The 14,781-nt window shown below is 42.8% G+C and overlaps 1 pseudogene; it reads right to left on the bottom strand.

Moving 5' to 3' along the window:
- Nucleotides 1–4,373: 4,373 nt before the first annotated feature.
- LOC119306937 lies at nt 4,374–5,640 on the bottom strand (annotated as a pseudogene).
- Between the last annotated feature and the right edge of the window lie 9,141 nt (nt 5,641–14,781).

The raw sequence follows: 14,781 nt of genomic DNA, 5'->3' as shown, positions 1-14,781 counted from the left end.
GGAAGCGGGTCAAATTTGAACTGCAACTGCCTCATAGTTTGCTCTTTATTTTTTCCAAAAATCATTTCTAGGTACATAAGTATCTATTTAATCATAGAAACATCAAAAGTTTTCCAAGATTCAACCACTAGCTAGGAACGGTTAAGCCCGCTGTTTTGACCGCATTTTGAAATGGGCATAAACAATTCAAAAAAATCAAAAAATTGGAAAACCTTCGCATTGTGTCATTATATGTGACCAAGTTTCCAGGAAAAATAATAAAATTGTAATACGGAAACTATTTTTAAAAAGTGTTCTTAGAAATGAGCTATCATGCGTGAAGATTCATGGCTTTCAAGCTAGATGATCAATCTTATGGCCACATTCATGGCATAGTTTGTTCAAATGATCTCATATTGTGCACAAGGGTGCATATTGGAATTCCAAACAATGTTGCTTAAGGGAGTATTCACTTTCATTGCACAAAAGAGCCATTTTCCATTTTCCGAGTGCCCCAAATGAGGTTTTTTTGTGAAGACCTACCAAATAATTCTTGCAAAATTGACCAAATCATTTTTATAAAATACTAGACCATATTCAATGCACAATTGACCAAATTTTTGGGTGTAAAAAGTTTTGATCCACCTCTGGTGAAAAAGACAAATTTCCGCCAATTTAGATGGAAGCGGGTCAAATTTGAACTGCAGTTGCCTCATAGTTTGCTCTTTATTTTTTCCAAAAATCATTTCTAGGTACATAAGTATCTATTTAATCATAGAAACATCAAAAGTTTTCCAAGATTCAACCACTAGCTAGGAACAGTCAAGCCCGCCGTTTTGACCGCGTTTTGAAACGGGCATAAAAAATTGAAAAAAAAATCAAAAAATTGGAAAACCTTCTCATTGTGTCATTATATGTGACCAAGTTTTCAGGAAAAATAATAAACTTGTAATACGGAAATTATTTTAAAGAAAAGTGTTCTCAAAAATGAGCTATCATGTGTGAAGATTCATGGCTTTCAAGCCAAATGATAAATCTTATGGCCACATTCATGGCATAGTTTGTTCAAATAATCTCATATTGTGCACAAGGGTGCATCTTGGAATGGCAAACAATGTTGTCTAAGGAAGTTTTCATTTTCTTTGCACGGAAAATTCATTTTCCATTTTCCGAGTGCCTGAAATGAGTTTTTTTTGAAGGACCTACCATATATTTGTTGCAAAATTGGACCAAATCAATTTTATAAAATACTAGGCCATATTTAATGCACAATTGTCAAAATGGTTGGGTGTTAAAAGTTTTGATCCACCTCTGGTGAAAAAGACAAATTCTGGCCGATTCAGCTGGAAGAGGGTCAAATTTGAACTGCAGCTGCCTCATAGTTTGCCATTTATTTATTCCAAAAATCATTTCTAGTTACATAATTACATATTTAATCATAAATACATGGTTTGGTGGCGATACGTCGAGGTTTGGACGGTGGGCGAGGGCCCCAACTCTAGAGCGCGTAACCTCGCATGCCCGCCGCGTGGTCACCGCGTGACCGTGGCGTTGCCATGTGTTCTGGGCGGCCTAGGTATGTCTAGTGGGTTGGGCACTCCCTAGGTAGGTGCTAGGAAGAAAATCACAAAATAATATTCTCATGAGGAGACTGATTGATGCTCAAACATGAATAAGCAGCCAAGTGTTTGATTAGCGGTACGGGAAATGCACATGGCTAATGGGTGTGAGTTTTGACTAAGGATGATCAGTTATTAAGAAGACCGTCTTCACAAATTTTCAGCTCAAAAGGAGGATCCTAGGTTGTACTTGCTTTGCAAAGTACCACACTAGACATAAATACGAATGTTGAAGCTGGGCTCAAAATAATGAATGGATTGAGCTGGCATTTGGTGGAGGATGGTTATTTGGGTAGAGGAAAGCACTATAGAAAATGGATACCATTTGGACATGCCAAAATGGTACTTCCTTCACAAAGTGTTGCTCTAAATAGAATAGGAAAATGAATATTGTTGAATTATTTTTGAACTAGGCAAGGAAGGTTTTTGACATATTTGATGAAGATATAATCCAAACAATTTATGAGAATTTTTTAGGAATTTTCAGAATAACAGAAATATAGGTTGCTTCACAACCTAGGGCAAAAATTGACACATGGAGATGACACATAGGCAAAACTGATGAGATGGCGCCTAGTCATCACAACCACCACAGTCTACAAGGCTATGACCATCTATATTGGTTGTTACCAACTAGAAATAAGGCAGCGGACCATCACTGTTTGCTTTATGACCATTTCGTGTAAGGAAATTATGACCTTTCTGACCAAAATGGTCTAATGGTTTAGGGTTTGGAGCCCCCCGAACAGCTTTTGACCAATTGGTCTCAAATGGTCAAAGATCTATGACCAATTCTTCCAGGGTCACTGACAGAAGGTCACTAGTTGACATATTTCTTGTAGTGACCATGGCGTCCTGTTCATCCACCCCTCCACGGGCACCCCTCCACCGTCTACAGTTCATCCAGCCCTCCACACCACGGGGTCCTATTCATCCAGAGGCAACGCCACAGCTCACTGTTCATCCAAACCCCCCAGCAACGCTCACTGTTCATCCAATCGATCGGCTTCAGTTAGCAGCAGTAGTGAAGGAATCGCTCGATCGAGTTCAGTTAACAGCCATCGATCGATCACTTGGGTTCATTAACGCATAGCCTGCAGTGCAATCGCTCGAGTTCAGTTAGAGCCCAATGCCTTGCTCGGGTTCAGTTAGAGCCAACGCCTCGCACACACGCGCGTACGTGTAGGAGAGAAACGCGCATCGCTCGGCCCCCGACCTCCCACCGTAACCGGGAACTCCCCGAAATTTTCCTCGCCCTCGCTTCTACCATGGTTTTTTCCGTCATGTACGACCCAAAGAATGTCATGCAGCTGCGTCTCCAGCCCGCCCAGGACGAAAAGCCCATTTTCTGTCATAATTTTTTGTCATAGAAGTAGGAGCCCACCACATCTATGATGATACTGAGTTTTGTCACAATTATCGTCATAGAAGTGTCATATGTATGACAGAAAAAAATTCGTTCGGCCCAAAATGTCATGGATGTGTCTTTTTTTTTTTTAGTGAGATCACTTCAATCAAGAGAAAATGCTATGTCAAACTCAAGGGAACATAGAGATGATATTTTTTCACTTCCAACTAAAAAAGGACGCAGCTAACTGCCACACGTGTGGCATACTAGCCATCTGCCCACACACCGTGTGTGGCGTGAGCAGGAGGCAGCCCACACGGGTTGTGTGTGGGAGAACATTAGAATTGCCCACACGTGTGGGCGCAACTACTTCGCGCCACACGCCCAACAAATTACTACTCATCTCCACTCCGTGCGTGTGGCACGAAGCAAAAATGCACACACATCCTGGCACAGCTACGTTAGGTACTCCCGCGGGATGATGATTTAATTAGTTGCCATCCGGGATGGCAGATGTAGTTATCCGGGGATGGCAAATGTAGTTGTTAAAGCATGACAACTCTATCTGTTTTGGTTAACTATAGTTGACATGTCTAATTTATGGTAGTTGCCACGTGTAATCAAACCATAGTTGTCGTGTGTGATTAACTACTTGCCACGTATGGTCAAACAGTAGTTGCCATGTGTGTTTACCTAGTTGCCATGTGTGGTCCAACCATAGTTACCATCTATGGTTAATCATAGTTGCCATGTGTTCTTATTTGGTTGCCACATACGCGCAACTGCAGTTACCGTCTTGCAATGAATCATAGTTGCCATGTACGCGTACTGCATTTGACATTCAAGTCGTGTGGGCGAAATCAGTTCGCCCACACGCGTGTGGACTATGTGTTGGCTGTGTGGACAGAAATTAGTTCGCCCACATAGCACATCTACCAAAACCGCATGCTGCGGGCATGTGGGCGAACTCTCCAATGCCAATACACCAGGCCCGTCCTACGTGGCACGCGAATTATGCCTCAATGTGTCAAGCTTTATGCAAACTCGACTAGACGGTCATCCACGCATGTGGGCGAGTTGCAAAACTGCCACATGTGTGGGCGTTAGTCTTTCCGCTAAAAAAATACATTTTCCACTTCTAGAACAGAAGAAATAGGGATCATCTAGCAGCAACTTACAACTACACAAGTTTTAAGTAGGAGAGAACAACTATAGGATTGCAACTACAAGTCCACAACAAAGATAGAGCAGGGGAAAAAAGACTCATCCTCACACACAACATCTGAACTGTATATACACAAGGCATACAGAAAACCCAGAATGAAGGAGCCAACAATACCCATTCTACTTGCACAAATAGATACCTTTTTTGTTCTGACACATTCGCAAGCGAGCTACAAAAGAGATACCAAGTTGACTTGATATGATCACATTGACCTGATAATATCCCTGGCTGCTGTCAGCTCAACAGGTAAGAGTCTAGCAATCAACTCTTTGAGAATAGATGGGCAACTGCTTTTTACATGTTGGTAACCCTCAGTTGCGATCACCCTCTCCGGATTGGACGGAGATGCAAGGAACTCAAAGCAAGCCTCCTTGAGCCCATCGCAACTGTGATGCTCGATCAAAGCCAAACTAGTTGCAACCATGTTGCAGTCAATATTATTGCACAGTTTGTCCTCACATATAAACTGCAGCCTCTCGATGTCGTACCTGTCTGCCGCTACAAGTAGATGGCTAGCTGTCACTACATCATCTTGTGTTACACCTTCATTAGTGCTCTCAGGGAGTGAGTCCTTGTAGATGAAATGGAGCAAGGAGTTGAACACATCAGCTTCTATATCATCAATTTCGATGGAATCACCGACTTTCCCCCTCATGGCGCCAAAGAGCTTCGCCTTGAAGACCGGTGACCGAGCAGCAAGCACGGACCTATGAGCCAAGAAAATCTCGACACCTGCTCGAAAGCTGACGTCTGCTCCATCATTGCTTTTCAGGAGGCCACCAAGTTGTCAATGCAAGTCGCTTGGAGGAACCACAACGAACTGCTTTGCATGCATCTCTTGGCTGCGGATCATCTTCACCACAGAGACATCGCACCTGATTCTGAAACAATCGCCTCTTGGATGTGCTGATCTCTCCAGATCCTCCTGCTTGATAAACTCAGGGAAACCGTAATCGTAACCTTTGCTTTGGAAAATATGTTCTGTCACAGTTTTGATGTATGAAGGCACTGGTTCTCCACCCTTGTCAAGTAAGCTAAAGGTGAATTTCGCCTTCACATCCTTGGCATCAGCCGAATCAAGAATCAGAAATACATATCTGTGACCAGGTGCCTTGTAGCTATTTGGTTAATACCTCACAGCCCAGTTACGATCTACGACCATGAAAGGGATAGACGTGGTAAACTCATCAATTTTGAGAAGCTCCTTGGTTCTTGAGTACCCATCGATCTTGATCACATGCGTCCTCCTTTCTTCTTGGGCCACAATGGTCGAGGTGACTTTCGGACGCTCTGTCATTGACTGGACTTGGATTGTGTTGGACTTGGACGTGACTTTCGGATGGGTTGTGTTGGACTCGGACGTGACTTCTGGACGTGACTCGCTGAGGTCTTCCGGCGGCGGCACATTACGAGGACGACGGCGACGAAGCTTCTCCAGGCCGATGAAACCGCAGTTCTTCATAGTGAAGCCTACTGGCCCTTGCACAGCCACCACAAGATGATCGATCCTTTCACGAACTCTGGATACAAAGCATCGTATACATATCCTATATACTAAAGAAGTTCATCCCCACTATCTCAATTATCTTGACATGCACCCTATCCACCTCATCACACATGCCCCACACATGTCACCTCTTATTTTTCTTCACATGCAATCATCTCACCTCAGTGCATGTGACACATCAGCAGCCCGTCCCCACAATAAATGGCTCCTTTTCCAGCAAACAACCGAAGAGCCAAGGTTTAGACTGCACTTTTGGAACCAGGACAGTAGTTTCGTACGTGACACATACCTGGCTTGGTTGTTGGTGATAACCCATGTAGCTAACACATGCCTCTTTGTTATTTTAGTCCTCGTATTAGCCCATCTATCTAATTAGATAATTCCCCGCGCGTTGCAGCAGAAAATTAAGCTAATAAAGAGTTTAGATGTAAATAATAAACAAATGGTTCTGAAATAGTAAAACTACTAATGTTATGCTAGTCTGGAATGGTAATAATATCATGTAGTGCATGAAATCAAGATGTGACCGTAGACAGAGGTGATTGTATAAAGAAGTCGAAGATGCTTATTTCCTTCTGATCAGCTGAGCTACACATTAAAATAAACATATTTGCTTCAGTTTTTTCCTGCTGGTTGCAGCCATTAAAATTTATGCAACACCTTAAAAGATATACGATCTAACTGTAAAAAAAAGCATTAAAAGATAATACTAAATGAATCTCTATTGAAGCACATAGTACTAATTAGCATATTAGCGGGACATTGTTTTTGTTTGTTATTCCTCTTTCCATTATGCGGTCAGACAAAGCGAACAAAGCAACAATAGTAGAAAACATGGCTATCATTCGGGCCTGGCCAGCCCATTAGTCCCGGTTCTTCAAGAACCGGGACCCATGAGGGGTATTAGCAATATTTTAAATAGCATGCTATTTCGCCGTTATAACGCGGTTATAGCATATTTGGAAGGGAGACATTACGTCTTGACAAAATCGGACGCTACGGTGCTAATCGCGTAATTAGTGTGCTACACACGCTATAACGTTGTAACGTTGTAACGTTATAACATGCAGACCATGCAAAACTGAAATAAGCATAGCCCAGCAGGCCCAGCAGGCCAAAACCAACCCACGACCACTAGCTTTCTCACTCCTTTTATCAGATTCTCCCACTAGCTTTCTCACTCCTTTTATCAGATGCATCTATTGCTTGCTCCTATGAAAAATTTAGTTGCTTAAATACTTTATTTCTAGATATATTTGATTTTTTTGCAAACGCTATTTTGAAATATAGCACGCTATTAGCGCACTATAACTTGTGTAGCATTTAGAGAAGGGCCTCGCTATATTTTGTAGCGCGCTATTTAAAATATTGGGTATTAGGCCTGGTTCGTGAGCCCAGGGGGGCGGTCGGGGCCTCGTGGGCATTGGTCCCAGTTCGTATGGAACCATTTGTCCCGGTTTCAGGCATGAATCGGGACCAATGGGCCTCGCTCCTGGCCCACAACCATTGGTCCCGGTTCGTGGCTTGAACCGGGACAGAAGGGGGGCTTTAGTCCCAGTTCATGCCACGAACCGGGACAAATAACTTGCCTATATATACCCCATCGCCGCGGCAGAGCACTCCACAGGGCATTTGGGTGCTCTAGTTCACCTCCTATGCACATGAGGTGTTCGATGAAATGCCCCAGCCACACTAGTTAATCTTTCTCCTCTCGAAACTCGACCTCCGACATCCATTTTCCCCGAGATTTGTCTAGGTTTAGCGGTCCGTCACGTTTCGTCCCCGTCTTCACTGCCGTTGATCACCCGCCCCGATCTCGTCACCGGCACCACCGTGGTGAGCCTCTTGTTCTTATCTTCTTTCCTAAAGAAAAAATTCTTACTTCAGATAGATACTTCTCTAATTTTCTTACTTTTATTATTCCTTGTTATTATATAGTCCGATGGTTTTGGTATCCGCCCCCGTTGGCCCTCGTCTTGTCTATGATTCAGATGTGGTATATATTATCTTTTCATAACTATTTGGTTCATTTATTGTTTATGACAATTATGCCGACCAATGTGACATATATTTTATTTATCTAGGAGGTTGTTGAACCGGAAATTCCAACCGACCCTATTATCGAGAGGTTAAATTTAGTTGAAGAAGAAAACAATTACTTGAAGGAAAAATTGAGGAGGAGAAGATGATATTGGAGTTGCATGTTGCGGATGTTGTCGATGATCACAAGATCAAGATGGATGCAATGCGGTTGAAGATTAAAAAGTTTAGAAAATATGCCATTCATACTGAGGTTTAGTATCATTATGCAGTTGGATCAGTTGTTACCTTGGTTGCGATTATGATCGCATTTGTTGTTGCATTGAAATGTTTTACATAATTTCAATGTATGGTTTAATTAAATGCTCTGGAAAGCTATACGTTGTTCAATGAGAACTATGTATTTACTTCGGTTTTAATGTGATGATGAACTTCTATTAATGATGATATGTGGGTGAAATGATAATACCATGCCAACTTGGAACCTTTTTAGAGTTCATTTCAAATGCTTTTCAATTTCATGGTCTTATAGATCAAAATAATCAGTAAATGCATGAAAAATAACAAATGAAGTCAGAAAGGGTTGCAAATTGAAGATGTGGCTTTGAATGGTGCATTTTGAACACAAAAAACTATGGAGTTCAAATAAGTTCAAAAAAAATCCCATTGTAACAGACGAGTTTCCGTATGAAACCCTGATACTTCGAAAGAGATTGTCAGTTTTGTACATGAAGTGCATCCAGTTTTTGCCGTAACCCTCTCTACATTCTCGCACATGATATGTGGGTGAAATGATGATACCATGCCAACTTGGAACAATTTCAGAGTTCATTTCAAATGCTTTTCAATTTCATGGTCTTATAGCTCAAAATAATCAGTAAATGTATGAAAAATAACAAATGAAGTCGGAAAGGGTTGTAAATTGATGATGTGGCTTTGAATGGTGCATTTTGAACATAGAAAAACTATGGAGTTAAAATAATTTCAAAAAATGAAATCCCTTTGTAGCAGACAAGTTTCTGTATGAAACCCTGATACTTCAAAAGAGATTGTCCATTTTGTACACAAAGTGCATCCAGTTTTTGCCGTAACCCTCTCTACTTTCTCGCACATATGTGGGTGAAATGATGATACCATGCCAACTTGGAACCTTTTCAGAGTTCATTTCAAATGCTTTTCAATTTCATCGTCTTATAGCACTAGTAGAAAAAGGACCTAATATGAGACACATTAGTGCCGGTTTGATTTTGAGCCGGCACTAATGTGTCCATTAGTGCCGGTTCCAACGGCTAGCCGGCCGTTCTCATTAATACCGGTTCGTGGAGAACCTTTAGCACCGGTTCGTGCCACGAACCAGTACTAAAGAGAGAGGTGGCAGGGTGTTGTCAGTCTGGGGGCCCTCCAGCACCTTTAGTACCGGTTCGTGACACGAACCGGTACTAAAGGTCGACGTACATAAACCCGTCCACCCGAGCCACTCTGTTCTTCCCCTTTCCCCTCACTTCCTCTGTTCTTCCCCTCTCTTCCTCGAGCTCCTCACAAATTTTGCCCAAAATTTGTCAAGTTTTGAAGGCCCCCATCCATTCAAATGATCACGAAGGTTAGCAACTTTGTCATTTCAACTCTCATTTCTAGATTAGCTCTTGCAATGCTTTGTATAGTGATTAATTTGGGAGGAATTATATTTGCTAGTATTTGATTTGTATGCAATTTGAGGTCAAAAATAACACTTAGTTTGCACATGTAGGTGTGGTTTACTTAGTGCCTTCTAAATCTCCGTCGTAACCATCGTCGATCGCCCGCACCGTCCCGTCGCTGGCACCACCTTGTGGTGAGGCTCTTGTTCATGAATGTTTTACATTACCAAATTGATGTTTGTGTGATTTGGATATATAGTTACTCGTATAATTATCTTACCTGTACGTTGTTTGTTATACATAGTGCCATGGTTTTGATATCCGTCCCCGTCAGCCCTCGTCCTTGTTATGATTCGGATGTGGTATATTCTCTTTTAAAACTAGTTGTTGCATTTCGTTTTTATGACAAATTATGCCCATCAAGTTGACATAGATATTTTTATCTAGGAGGTATGTGAACCGGAAATTCCAACCGACCCTATTGTCGAGAGGTTAAATTTAGTTGAAAGAGAAAACGAGTATTTGAAAGAAAAATTGAAAAGAATTGTGGGGGAGAAGATGGAATTGGAGTTGCATGTTGCCGATGTCGTCGATGATCACAAGATCAAGATGCAGAAAATGAGGTTGAAGATTAGAAAGATTAGAAAATATGCCATTGATAGTGTGGCTTGGTATCATTATGCTGTTGGATCAATTGTTACCTTAGTTGCGATCTTCATTGCATTTGTTGTTGCATTTAAATTCTTTAGCTACAGAGTTATTTGTATGTTGCATTTAATTAAGTGCTGTATATGAACTTTATGTATGAACTTGTATTAATTTGGTCTATTCGGTGTTGTGTAATGAAGATGAGCCGACAGTGGATGTATGATGACCGATGCTCTCCCGAGTTCATTAATGGCGTGCATACTTTTCTGCGGGCCGCTGAGGCAAACAAGCGGGCGGATGGTTTTAGGCCTTGTCCATGTGCTGGCTGTAAGAATGGTCACAGTTACTCTACGTCAAAAACCATTCACGTCCACCTATTTAAGTCCGGTTTCATGCCCCACTATAATGTTTGGACCAAGCACGGAGAAATAGGGGTTATGATCGAAGACAATGAAGAAGAAGAGGACGACGACGGCTATCCTGGCCATGGGTTCCCTGAATACGATGATACAACAATGGGGGAAGAAGCTGAGCCGGCAATGCGGGAAGAAGCTGAAGAAGAGGCATCAGATGAGCCTGCTAATGATCTGGGTCGGGCCATTGCCGATGCAAAGAGAAACTGCGCAAGTGATCTGGAGAGGACGAAGTTGCAGCGCATGTTAGAGGATCACAAGAAATTGTTGTACCCGAATTGCGAAGATGACAAAAAAAAGTTGGGCACCACACTTGAATTGCTGCAATGGAAGGCAGAGAATGGTGTATCTGACAAGGGATTTGGAAAGTTGCTGGTAATGATAAAGAATATGCTTCCAAAGGACAACGAATTGCCTGAGAGTACGTATGAAGCAAAGAAGGTTGTCTGCCCTCTAGGGTTAGAGGTGCAAAAGATACATGCATGCCCTAATGACTGCATCCTCTCCCGCCGTGAATACGAGGATTTGAACACTTGCCCGGTATGCGGTGCATTGCGTTATAAGATCAGTCGTGATGACCCTGGTGATGTCGAGGGAGAGCGCCCTAGGAAGAAGATTCCTGCCAAGGTGATGCGGTATGCTCCTATAATACCATGGTTGAAACGTTTGTTCCAAAACAAAGAGGATGCGAAGGCGATGCGGTGGCATGCAGAAGACCGTAAGAAAGACGGAAAGTTTAGAGTACCCGCTGACGGTTCGCAGTGGAGAAAAATCAAGAGAAAGTATTGGGAGGAGTTTGCAGGTGACCCAAGGAACGTATGGTTTGGTCTAAGCGCAAATGGCATTGATCCTTTTGGGGAGCAGAGCAGCAACCATAGCACCTGGCGTGTGACTCTATGTTTGTATAACCTTCCTCCTTGGTTGTGCATGAAGCGGAAGTTCATTATGATGCCAGTGCTCATCCAAGGCCCTAAGCAACCCGGCAACGACATTGATGTGTACCTAAGGCCATTAGTTGAAGAACTATTACAGCTGTGGAATGGAACAGGTGTATGTGCATGGGATGAGCACGGACAGGAAGAATTTGACCTAAAGGCATTGCTGTTCGTGACCATCAATGATTAGCCTGCTCTCAGTAACCTTTTAGGACAGACAAACAAGGGATACCGCGGATGCACGCACTGTTTGGATGATACCGACAGTATATATTTGGATAGTTGTAGGAAGAATGTGTACCTGGGACATCGTCGATTTCTTCCGACAAGGCATCCCGTAAGAAAGAAAGGCAAGCATTTCAAAGGTGAGGCGGATCACCGGACGAAGCCTCGCCACCGTACTGGTGCTGATGTACATGATATGGTCAAGGATTTGAAGGTAATCTTTGGAAAGGGTCCTGGTGGACAACCTGTTCCGAAGGACGCTGACGGACGCGCACCCATGTGGAAGAAGAAATCTATATTTTGGGACCTGCCATATTGGAAAGACCTAGAGGTCCGCTCCGCAATCAACGTGATGCACGTGACGAAGAATCTTTGCGTGACCCTGCTTGGCTTTTTGGGCATGTATGGGAAGACAAAAGATACACCAGAGGCACGGGAGGACCAGCAACGTATGCACGGAAAAGATAGCATACATCAGGGTCAGGCCAGCTACGCTCTTACCAAAGAAGAGAAAGAAATCTTCTTCGAATGCCTGCTCAACATGATGGTACCGTCTGGCTTCTCGTCGAATATAAAGGGAATAATAAATATGGCAGAGAAACAGTTCCAGAACCTAAAGTCTCATGATTGCCACATGATTATGACGCAACTCCTTCCGGTTGCATTGAGGGGGCTTCTACCGGAAAACATTCGATTAGTCATTGTGAAGCTATGTGCGTTCCTCAATGCAATCTCTCAGAAGGTAATCGATCCAGAAATCATACCAAGGTTACAGAATGATTTGGTGCAATGTCTTATCAGTTTCGAGTTGGTGTTCCCACCATCCTTCTTCAACATCATGACGCACGTCCTAGTTCACCTTTGCGAAGAGATTAACGTTTTGAGTCCTGTATTTCTACACAATATGTTCCCCTTTGAAAGGTTCATGGGAGTCTTGAAGAAATATCTTCATAACCGTGCTAGGCCAGAAGGAAGCATCTCGAAGGGCCATGAAAATGAGGAGTTTATTGAGTTTTGTATTGACTTTATTCCTGACCTTAAGCCGACTGGTGTTCCTGTATCGCGGCATAAGGGCAGACTGGAAGGAAAAGGCACACTAGGAGGGCATCAAATAATATGTATGGATGGGCATTCTCTCACTGAAGCACACTACATAGTTCTACAGAATTCTGCCTTGGTGGCTCCGTATATGGAGGAACACAAGAATTTTCTACAGTCCAAACACCCGGAGAAGTCTGACGACTGGATTACACACGAACAAACAAGGACTTTCACCGGTTGGTTGCAGAAATGTGCCCTGAATGATGGCGATATTCAAAATGACCTGTACTCGCTGTCCCAGTTACCATCTTCGAATATAATGACTTTCAAAGGGTACCAGATAAATGGGAATACATTTTACACGATCGCCCAAGATAAGAAGAGCACCAACCAAAACAGTGGTGTCCGCTTTGATGCAACAACCAACACGGGAAAGGAAACATATTATGGTTACATAGAGGACATATGGGAACTTAACTATGGATCAGGTGATTTGAAGGTCCCTTTGTTTCGGTGCAAATGGGTCAATATGACAGGAGGCGGGGTATCGGAAGACCTGCAGTACGGAATGACAACAGTGGATCTCAACAATCTTGCGTATGCAGGCGAACCATTCGTCCTAGCCAATGATATGGCGCAGGTTTTTTATGTGAAAGACATGTCTACCAGGCCAAGAAAAAGAAAAGATAAGGAAGCGAATGGATCATACGACGAGCCAAAGCGCCACATATGGAAACATCGTAGGAGTGGATGACAAGACAAACATGTCAGAAGATTATGAAAAGTTTGATCAAAGTGCTCCATTCACAGTGAATATTGACCCAAGCATCCAGTTAAATGATGAAGATTTTCCATGGCTACGGCGCAAAGGGTCACACGCGAAGAAAAAGTTTCACACCCAAAGTTCTGGGATGTGATCGGCTTCACTATCATCACTTTCTTCTATGTTTCACACCTAGGAGGGAATGTCTGTAATAGTTAGGGTAGTTAATTATGTGTTTTGGCATTTGAAACGCGAAGAAATTTTATGTGCAAACAAATTCTTTTCATGCATTTACTGATTTTTTTCCAGCTAAATGACCCTGAAATTGAAAAGCATTTCAAATGAACTCAGAAAAGGTTGAAAGTTGGCATGGTATCATAATTTCATACAAATAGCATGTGCAAAAAAGTAGAGAGGGTTATGACAAAAACTGGATACACTTCGTGTACAAAATGGACAATCTCTTTCGAAGTATCAGGGTTTCCGACGAAAACTGAACTGTTACAAAGGCATTTCATTTTTTAAATAACCTAAGCATTACAAAAATGAATATAATGATAAAATACACTAATATTAAATATAAGAAAAAAGAATCACTGAAAAAACTTTTTTCAAAGTTAAGTTATTCACAAACTAGTGATTCACACAAATTTCAAATAATTCAAAATTTAAACTATTCGAATTTGCAAACTACCGGCACTAACAGAAAGTTTGTAATTTTTTGTACCTAAAGAAAAAATATTCACAAAGAAACTCTAAATATGGCAAAAAAACAACTCAAAAATAAATAAAACAAAAATAAATAAAGCGAAAAAAAGTAAGAAAATAAAAAAGCCCGCCTACTGGGCCAAAGCGGCCTGCATACGACTAGGAACACAACCTTTAGTTGGGCCAGGATGCAGGCCCGCAAAGGCCCAGTAGGCCCACTAAGCAGAAGAGGACAGGTAGGCCCAGTAGGCCTGCTTAGGAGAGGAGCTCGAGAGAGCTACCGCACTGGGGCTTATAAACCAGTGTGGTAGCCCCTTGGCTAGCGAGGTGGGACTAAACTTGCGCACTGCCTGGAGCCAGCGCACCCCATTTAGTTCCGGGTCGTGGCTCCAACCGGTACTAAAGACCCCCCCTTTAGTACCGGTTGGAGCCACAACCCGGTACTAAAGGGGTGCGCTTCCCGCCACTTCGCCTGGCCAAAACAGACCTTTAGTACCGGTTGGTGGCTCCAACCGGTACTAAAGGTCCATCATATATATACAACACTTGAAAAAAATTCAGTTTCCCTCTGTTTCCTCCCCTCGTCGCGCCGCCCTGCCTCGATCGACGCCGTCCCCGTCGACGTCACCACCCCCGCCCCTCGTCGCCGCCCCCGTCGACGTTGCCGCCGCGGCCGTCCCCGTCCCCGTCGCC

The sequence above is a fragment of the Triticum dicoccoides genome, chromosome 5B (assembly GCF_002162155.2).
Source record: "Triticum dicoccoides isolate Atlit2015 ecotype Zavitan chromosome 5B, WEW_v2.0, whole genome shotgun sequence".
NCBI lineage: Eukaryota > Viridiplantae > Streptophyta > Magnoliopsida > Poales > Poaceae > Triticum > Triticum dicoccoides.
Note: the sequence above shows the minus strand (reverse complement) of the source record. Positions and strands in the feature narration are given on the sequence as shown.